This window comes from Corvus kubaryi, unplaced genomic scaffold (assembly GCF_017639235.1).
Source record: "Corvus kubaryi isolate FWS band 111438036 unplaced genomic scaffold, C.kubaryi_AGA036_p1.0 37395, whole genome shotgun sequence".
NCBI classification, from domain to species: Eukaryota; Metazoa; Chordata; class Aves; order Passeriformes; family Corvidae; genus Corvus; species Corvus kubaryi.
Genome location: NW_024581134.1, coordinates 3,516,329 through 3,525,616, shown reverse-complemented (window position 1 = coordinate 3,525,616; position 9,288 = coordinate 3,516,329). Strand labels below are relative to the sequence as shown.

The 9,288-nt window shown below is 51.2% G+C and overlaps 1 protein-coding gene across 8 annotated transcripts in view; it reads left to right on the top strand.

Moving 5' to 3' along the window:
* ZMYM3 (zinc finger MYM-type containing 3) overlaps positions 1-9,288 on the top strand; it is a 32,889-nt gene that overhangs the window by 147 nt on the left and 23,454 nt on the right. For 2 of the 8 annotated variants that reach the window (XM_042040209.1, XM_042040208.1), the window contains exon 1: positions 861-1,026. The exons of 2 other annotated variants lie outside the window; for them this stretch is intronic. The gene's annotated coding sequence lies outside the window, so the exon portion shown is untranslated. Of the gene's footprint in view, positions 1-403; positions 555-858; positions 1,027-4,515; positions 4,697-9,288 lie in introns of those variants that run through there. 4 more of the 8 variants (XM_042040205.1, XM_042040206.1, XM_042040203.1 and 1 more) reach the window with 4 other exon arrangements.

The following is a 9,288-nucleotide window of genomic DNA, read 5'->3' as shown; positions in this document are numbered from 1 at the left end:
CGAGGCCGGGGCCGGGAGAGGCGGCAGCGAGGGGGTTAAAGGGGGGGCGGGGAGCGGGGTGGCGAGCCCATTCCGTGCGATCCGCTCCGTGCTTTGCGGGTGGCCGCGCGGGCACCGGCGGGAACCGGGGCGCCCCGTTCCGGCCCCCGCCCCCCGCCGTGCTCCCCCCCCGCACCTCGCCGTGCCCCGCCAGACCGCGGCCGCCGCCCGCCCCCGGCTCCGTGCTGCCCGCCCGCCTGGACCCGCTCCGCCAAGCGGATCCGCCCCAGGTTTTCCAGCCGCCCGACGCGGTCCGGGCTGTCGCGCCGATCCCGCGCTCGAGGCTCCGCTCCGCGTTTCCGCGGCAGCCGCCCGTGAGCGAGTCTCGCGAGCCCAGGCCCCACTGCGGCCAATGGAAGCGCGTCCCTCGCTCCGCGCAGCCAATAAGGAGCCGCCGCCGCCCCCCCGTCGGGTTGCAGCGCGGTGAGGGCTCCGAGCGGCGCCTCCATTTAAAGGGGCCGCGACCCGAATCCGGGTTCTGGGTAGAGCGGGCGGCGCAGCACCGGGAGAGCCAGGTACAAGCGGCGGCGGCCGCGGGCGCGCCCCGGCGGCGTCCCGGGAAGCGCGGATGAGGCCGCGGGGCGGTCGCGGGGCCCCGCGGGGGGGGGGGGGGGCGGGGGCGGGCGGCGGGGGTCCGGGGGGTGGGGGGGGGTGAGCCCCCCCGGGGAGTGGGGTGGGGGGCTGCGCGCGCCTTGCTGGAGGGGGCGTGGCCGGCGCCCCACGAGGGGGCGTGGCCGGTGCCGCTCGCCCCCTCCCCGTGGCGGCCGCTTGGGGGCGCCCTGCGGCGGGTCCCGGCGGGGCGGGGGTGGGGGGGGAGCCCTGTGCGACCCTCGCCTCTTGGGAGCGCGGTGTGGACTGCGGGTCTCCCCGGGATGGATGGGGAGTCCCAGCCTGACCCCCTACCCCGGTGCAGCTCCAGTCCAGTGGAGACTCCAATGCGACCTTCGCTCCGGTGCGGGGGAGGCGGTGGTCTCTGGACTCGTCCAGGTATGGCTGGGGATCGCACTTGCCTGGTCCCCATCCCCGCCTCGGTCCCATGGAGACCCCCATGCGGCCCTCGCTCTGGAGGGGGGTGATCTCTGGAGTCATCCGGGATGGATGGGGAGCCCCCATCTGACCCCCATCCCCGACCCGGTACAGAGTGCACCCCGTGCCCCTTGCAGTGGGGGGGATGGCCCGTGCGACCCTCGCCCCTTTTGGGGAGCGGTCTGGGCTCTGGGTCCCCCCACTGTGGCTGGGGAGCCCACCAGCCTGACCCCCATTCCCACCCCGCTTCCATAGAGACCCCAGTGAGACCTTTATCCCCGTTGCGGGAGGTGGTCTCTGGGTTCCCCTGCGATGGATGGGGAGCCCCAGCCTGGCCCCCCTCCCGGGCGTGGGTTGGCGTAGGAAGGCACCGTGGGCAGCCCTTGTGGGGGGCGGTGGCTGGATGTGCCTCCCAGCCACATCAGTGCCTGGGCACAGGCTGGGCCCAGGGTTCGTGGCTCCTGGGAGCCCCTGGAGCGCCCAGCCCAGCAGGGCCTGTCCTTGCTGCGGGGCCGTGCTGAGCAGTGGCAGCAAACAGCCCTGGCACCCTCTGCCCCAAAGCTCTGCCCTGGCACCTGCCCAGGCTTGGCTCTCCCTGTGTCCCCAGGGGCTCGGCCTTTATGGTGTTGTCACCACGTGCAGGGGCAAAGTCTGTGGGGCTCAGCAGCTCTTGCTCTGTGATCTGGCCAGTCCTTCTGACAGCCTTCCCCCTGTGTGTGGGGGGGGGGGGGGGCTGGAGCCTCCTCAGGGCCTGGTGGATGTATGTATCCCTGGACACCATGTGCTGCTCTTGAGGATCTGGCCCCATGAGAGAAAGGTGCAGCCCCATGGGGCTGAAGCTGCCTTGGGCTGCTGCGGGAGGCCCCACTCTGTGGAAGCCTCCCCATGTGGGCAGTGTAGCTGTGGCCAACAAGGTGTCCTGGGGAGCATCAAGTACCTCCTGTGTGGTTTGTAGAGGTGGAAGGAGGCCTGGCGAGGCAGGGAGCTGGCTGTGGTGTGTGCCTGGCATGGGAAAAGGCCCTGGCAGTCAGATATGCTTGTGTGGGCAGAGGCAGCACTGGACGTGGTCTGTGTCAGGTGATGGTGGAGGATAGGATTTTTGACTGAGTGCTGAGGGATGGTTCCTGGAGTCTCTTTTGATGAGGATGAGAGCTGCTTCATTTGTGCTCTCCTCTTCTCCTGCTGTGCTTCCAGCTATGGCTTTTGTTCTAGGCTATAACTTCTTTCCCTTTCATTGCAGCTGCAATCCCCAAGAAAACTTTTAATCTGCATTTTCTTACCTAACCCTGCCTATCCTGGGATCAAAGCTGGTGATAAGAGCATAGCCCTGTTGTTATTGTGAGCTCAGCCTTATTAAAGTAATATCCACAGTGTACAGAGCTGTAACGACTAACCTGAACCTCACAGCTCTGTGGTGCATATTTGCACAACCTCTTTTCTCTCTGCACCTGCTCACATCCCTCTCACTGTGAGTGCCTTTTCTTTGGAGGATGACAGTAGCAACAGATTCTTCCACATCTCTGGCAGCCAGAGCAAGGGCCCAGGCCGAGCCCATGGCCTCACTTTGGGAGCAAAGCCCCTTGTGTGATATCTTTATGGATGTCTTGTGGTCAGTGATGCTGGGATGTACAACTCTGATGGACACAGACGGAAGCCTTGGTGCAGAAGGGTTATGGTGAAAGCGATCCAGTGGAAGTATGGAATAGGCTGCAGCTGTGACAATGCATTTGTTAGCTTAGCAAAGGCAGCACTAGCAGGGTTTCATTGGATTTGTGTTTTAGTCTCAGTATCGTGTTTTGTTAACTTCTTCCTCTGCTGATGGTACACGTCAGGAAATGGCAGTGTTTGAAACCATCCTCACCAGTCCTGCTGGTCCTGGGCTCTGGTGGTGTCTCCTGGCCACTTGCTTTGAGCGTGCTCTGCTGGCCCAGCCCTGGGCAGCCCAAAGGGAAAGGAGTTGGTCTCTAGACGGGGTGAGATACTGCTCTGTTCAACACAGCATTACCCAGGGCCAGTTTGAACAGCTGCACATGAGGTGAGGCCTCCCAGCGCTGAGATCCCTCCCCAGCACTTTGGTGGCAGGCACCTTGCAGAGGGATCTGGGACTGTCAGTGAGGCAGAGGAGACAACTCACATTGTGTTTCCAGTATTTTGGCTCTGCAAGGCCTCTTAAGGAAAATGAGATGTTTTGCCCTCTCAGAGACTCTGCCCTTTTGTCTTCTCTCTCTTCGCTGTGCAGTAGGGTTTATTCACAGAACCACAGACAGATTTGGGTTGTACGGGACCTCTAGAAGTTTCTGGTCCAACTGATCTCCTGCTTGCAGCAGAGCTGACTTGAGGCCTTGTTCAGGGCTTTGTCCGGTTGGGTTTTGAGGACCTCCAGGGAGTCCGTGGCCTGTTCTCAGGCTGCAGCACTCCTCTGGAGAGTCACCTGCTGTCCTCTCCATTTGTCTGTAGCTGCTTGTGGGACGTGCCAGAACTTTGTCAGGTGTTCTGATGCCTTCCTGCAGCATTTGGGCAACAGGTAGAGAGACGTGATGACCATCTGTTTTTTACCACTTCCAGGTCTTTTACTTTTTTTAATCATTGTCTTAATATCATTAAGGCACTTTGGATACACACTGCTCAAGCATGCTGTACCTCCGAGTACTTTTTGTTGTGCTTCTGATAGTACTTCCAAAGCTTTTTTACCCACTCACCCCCTTCCCATGTGTTTAACACTATTTTGGCTGTACAAACACCAGGAGAATTTTCTCTTGGACTTGAGTGGAGTTGGTTCTTGAAGCTGAATTGCTCTCCAGATAGCATTGCTGCTAAGGGTGAACTTAGACTTGTTACTCCTTTCTGTGTTGCAAAGTCTTGGTACTTAGTGCTTGGGGAGGATCCTGGTCTTACAAGATGTGGGGGGATCCAAGCCATTTCAAAGTGCTGCCAGGATGGCATTCTGGATGGATGAGGATGCTCCTGTTGGCTGTCTTAGCATTTACTGCTCTGGTTAGCAGCAGATGATGCCGAGATTGAGGAATGTTGTCAGTTATATTTGAAGTGTTGCAGGGAGTCTCCTGGTAAACCTAATTCCAGGCAGTTCTGTGAGATTTCTGAAAATTGTCCTTCTTGCACTTTCTTGAAACTGAGGTGAAGTTTCTGGAGTGCAAGCTCAAAATCCAGTTTGGTCATTCCTGCCTTTGAGGAATTTACAGGAGACTCGTGGTTGTGTTTTGCAGCACCAGCTGCTCAGTGCTGAAGGATTTAGGCTTTCTGGGTTCAGGGTGACTGTGATACTACATTTGAGGCCTGCAGCCCTGAGCTTGGGCTCTCGCTGTAGAAAAATCTAGTGGTAATCTCTCCTGGCTTTGGGACTATCAAGAAACAATTGCTGGAGTCTTGATGCTGCTGGTGATGTTCTGGAAAGGCCCTTTTTTGCCCTGTGTACCAGTTCCTGTTTTGTAGACAGTCCCAGTCACACGTGAAGACTGGCCTGAAGGGGATGTGGTGAAAGATGCTGCAGTTTGCACTGATTGAGAACCAATAATACATTTGGAGGTGAGACAACGTTCATCAAACCCTCCCTGCAAAGCACAAGCTGAAGGACTTGACCAGTGGCATCTGCAGGAGCTGTAGCTGACTTGGAGTGAGTCACTGCATGTAAAACCTCAGAATCACAGAGGCCTTACAGATCCCATGGTCAGTTGTATAATCATGTGTTTATGAGCTTGTCTGACTTTGATTTCCAGCTTTTTGCGTCCTTGTGTGCATTTGTCTGTATCTCCAAGGAGTTGTCTGCTGTAGATCTTCTTACCTTGTGTTTTTTTTGAGATGGGTCATGTCTCCCCATTTCTTTTCAGTGAACAAAGTAAGTTTAGCACTGGAGGGTGTTTTCTAAACCATGGCTGATTCATAAAGCAGTGGGATTCTTGTGTCACCCTGTCAGATTTTTTTAATTTGAAACATCTCAACTCTTCCAATAACTGTTATCAAGTGTAGCCAAGAATGAGACAGTAATGGTCTAACATGGTCCTGTGTGCGAGTAGCTCTGTACTGCATGTCACCAAGTGGGCTTTGTGCTCTTTGGAGACTGAGTTTGCAGCTCAGAGAGCTGCCTCTCCAAAAACACTAGTAAGTAACAAAATCCTTTCTGCTCCTTTCTGGAGAATTTTGGCTGGACTGAAACCTGGTCCGTGGTAGTGTGCTTAGTTTACTGGTGATTCTTTGTAAATTCATTTGAGTTGAAATGAGTTAACCAGTATGTAATAAAGGTTTGCAGTGTTTGAATTTAGAAAGCTATCAGCTGTCCAGATAAACTGAGATAAGTCACAGCAGAGAAGTTGGCTTTTGCTGTACTCACCACTCAAAGAATAGTATTGTTAATGAGGATACATTGACTGAAACCATGCTGGTAGGACATGATATTACTTCCTTAATGTTTTATTGATTGGACACTGTTGTTTTTGTTGAGAAATTCAAGGTTGGGTGTTACTGTTTATTCAAAAATTTGGCACAAAACACTAGAAGCTTCGTTCCAGAACTCTGCTCAGGTCTTACAGGCCTTGTAGATGGGAAGTGGCTAAAATGTTGATTTAAGTGTCTTTTGTAGTTACTAGTTAATTATTTTCGTATTTCAGATGATCTCTAATAGTGAAGAAGATAATTCTTCAGCCTTCAAAAGTATTGAAAATCTGAATCCACGTCCATGAACAAAAGTCCAGGACAGATACCCAAGCAGTTGGTGTTCCTTTGCTAGAGGAAAGCAGTAACTGCATGGCTGTGGGATTTTTTGTGGGCTGTAAAGACTTCTGAGATGTTCATTTCATTGGGAGAGAGTAACAGCAGCATTTTTTCTTGCTGTCTGTTTTTAATTAAATGTTTGATGGTACATCCTCATTTCTGTAGGTGGGCCACATATTCCCCTCCTAATGGTTACCTGAGTTACAGCACCACTGATGTCTTTAATAAGCTGGATAAAGTCCCAGGTAGTCAACTTGGATGTGCTGACGTGTCCTGGCAGAGATGTTGCACTTTGAACTTCCAGATCTGAGAGAAGATCCCACGTTCCCCCTCTTTGGCAGAAAGGGCTGGGCAGGTCTGGTAGCCACAGGCACTGAGTTTGGCAGCCAGTGTCGTGTTCTGTGCCAGTCCAGCACACCTGGGGAGGACCTTCAGCTGTCCCATCACTCCTCTGGAAACGCTTGCACGCTGCTTGGGAAGCATTCTGCTGCAGGCTGTTGTGGAAGAGACTTTACTCCTTCAATTTGTTCTTTCCAAGAATATATCTGTTACTGAATACTCCAGGGAGTACTTACTCCTAAGTAAGGAGTTTCCAAATGGAGCAGTCGTGTCTTCTGTGAAGTGCGGGATTTCAGCACACCGCCTCCTCTTGCTTTGGCCAAGTCACGTTGCAGTGTACTCTTCTTGCTGTCAGTTATGTGGCTGGAAAAGAGGAAGATTTTGAGCAGACCAGTGACCAAACCCTAGTGACTGAGCTGTGCATTTGCTGCTCCTGGAATAAGAGAGGCCATGACTTGTGGTGGATCATTTCAGCATCTGCCAGAAACAATAAGCTATTCTGCTTCTGCTGTAGAAAGTGAGAAAAGACTTTACCAGAGATAAAGTGCACGCTCTGTTTGCAGCTTAACTCACTGTGAAGCTTAGCAGAAGGCCCAGACGAATCTGACTGCCTGGGGCAGACAGAAGTAGAGCTTCTTACCTTGCTGCAGCTGAGCAGCTCTAATTTCTTTAGGTTGAGTTTGATTTCAGAGCAACCCACAGAACTGGAAAATACCGTTCTTTCCTGATTTGAGAGCTGCCTTCCTCATCCTTATCAGCTGGTAGTTGAAAGCCACTATAAAGAATTCATTGTCAGGGACATTCCGTGCTTTCCCACTCAGACTGTTTGTCAGGATCACCTTGGGTCCAGCCTCAACTCTTAACTCCATCAGCTTTTCCACATTCTTCTAAATACATCAAGAGTTGGCATTCATCTGCCCTGTATCACCTTGGAGCTCTGCTGCAGTGGTTGAAAATAAACAAAAGAAAAATACTTTTGAAAACTAAATGTTAAGCCGCAGAACTTAAAACCACTGGAATTTTAGGAGGTCCAAAGTATAAACTGGTTCAAAGTGGGATTAGGCAGATTCACAGAGGATTTGCCCAGTACAGACTCTCAACAGGGACATTGTCAGTGCAGCTCAAGCCAAGTGGTTCTTCAGCAGCTGAGTCCTTGATTGGAGGATGTGCTGAAGAGGAACATCCTGTTAGTTGTGTTTCTTACACTCTCTCACCAGGTATCCATTCTTGGTGTGAATAGGAACAGGATATTTGAGTACATGGTCCTTTTGCAGCAGTCCTTAGCTTTGCACATCCTAAGAAGAGGTTTTGGTTCCTTCAGCAGAACGTGTGAGCTTTTCTGCTGGGAGGATTCAGACAGAGCTGATGAGAGGGGACAGGACCCTCGAGCACAGGGGCTGAGCGCTGTGCTTCCAGTCAGAGCGTGCGAGCAAGTGCTCTTACTGCAGCCTTGCCTCTGCAGAAAGGCCTGTCCCAGCCACATCCCAGTAGTTTGGAGTTGCCTTAATCTGCGGAATACTTGTTCTCTCTAGGACTTTTCTGTTGGTCAAGGACGTTGCCATTAAGTCAGAGTTTTGTCTTGCATTGTGATGCCCAAAGTTTGAAAGCAGTGTTAAGGTGTACACTGTTAAACCAGATGCCTTTGGTCCACTTGTAGAGCACATGAGTTGCACAACAAGTTCATAGATTGTTGCTTGCATTATCCTCTGAGAGGGAATGCCCAAATGGATTTCTTATGCTCCAATATTTCCAGGGTCTATTTCTACCAAGCAAAGACTAGGCCAGCTGAAAGTGGCAAATACTTTAGGAGTATCACCTTAGAGGTTCATGGCAGACTTGGTGCAAAGTGTCTGAGGTGATTCTGAGGGGCATGCTACCTCTGTTAAATAAACCTATAAATAAATTTCCTTCTTTATCTGGAGGCCTTGAGGTTTTTTTGCTTATTATTGTAGGGTCTGCTGTCTGTCTGTGAATCTGGGTGGGGGATATCTTTGAGCAGGAGACATTGTTCATATTCTGAGCAGCAGGAAAAAAACCTGTGTTTATCATCTTGGGAGGGTTCTCATCTGCTTCAAATCCTTAGGACCTTTCTTTCAGATGTCTTTGTTTCTATTTCACTTTGTTCTTATTTCTGTCAACCACACTAAAGCGTGTATTAGATCCTGTATTGCTCTGGAATTGGCTTATTCTAAAGTTTTGTCTCATCTTGTAACTAAAGTGAACAGAAACACCAAAGTCCTGAGGGGTGGAGCTTGCTGAGCATTTCTAAAGATTACATTTGCTTCAGTTTCTGTTTGTGATTGTGGGAACAGTGCTTTATCTGCCACCAGGAAACAGAAAACATTACTGTGTATTTCGATAAAATAAGGAGGCAGTGGCTTTGAAATCCAGTTGTTGGGTATGATTTCCTTAAATTCCCGCTTGAATAAGTTTCAGAAGTTGGGTACATTCTCTGTCCAAGTATGTTCTGTTTACTTCTGAGCAAACCATTTGTGAGTGAGAACTTGGTTGTCCTTTCAGAGGGAAGGATATAAAAAAAGAATTAAACAGCCATCATCAGTGAAACTATTTCAGGCTTCCTCCTTCACTGATGTATATGTGTTATGCCCACTGTAAGCCCAAATAGACAAGAGTACTGAGTCTTCTCATTCAGAGATTAAAACAGTGCTAAATTTAGAATCTGAATTACTCTGATGGGGAGGGATAGGTTGTTGCCACACCATTTGATTCTAGTGCCTTTTTTGTAGTGTCTGCTTAGAGCCTGTTTGGGGACATGATGTTACTTCAAGTCTTACACTGCCTTACCACTTGCAGACTCCAGGTCCTGCTCCCTTTCCCTCTTTGGGTTTGTCAGCCATTATCTCCTTGTGCGGATTTAATTCAGTTTTAGACCATATTACTTGCCTCATCACAAAGTCTTGACCTTTCTGTCTTATGATAATGTCGACCATGAGGAGCTGGGCTGTAACTTTACCTCTGAGGTTGGCTGTCTGCATCACACCTTCCTATTCAAGTGTACTGTTTGTGCCCTGCAAAGTCACACTGGTCTTTTTTCCTGACTCTGCACTGCATGCTTGTGTCTACCTTGCTACTTGTTCTTCTTATGACTGCTTTTAACGTCAGAGCTTTACCACCTTTCTTCTTGCCACTCTCCAGAAC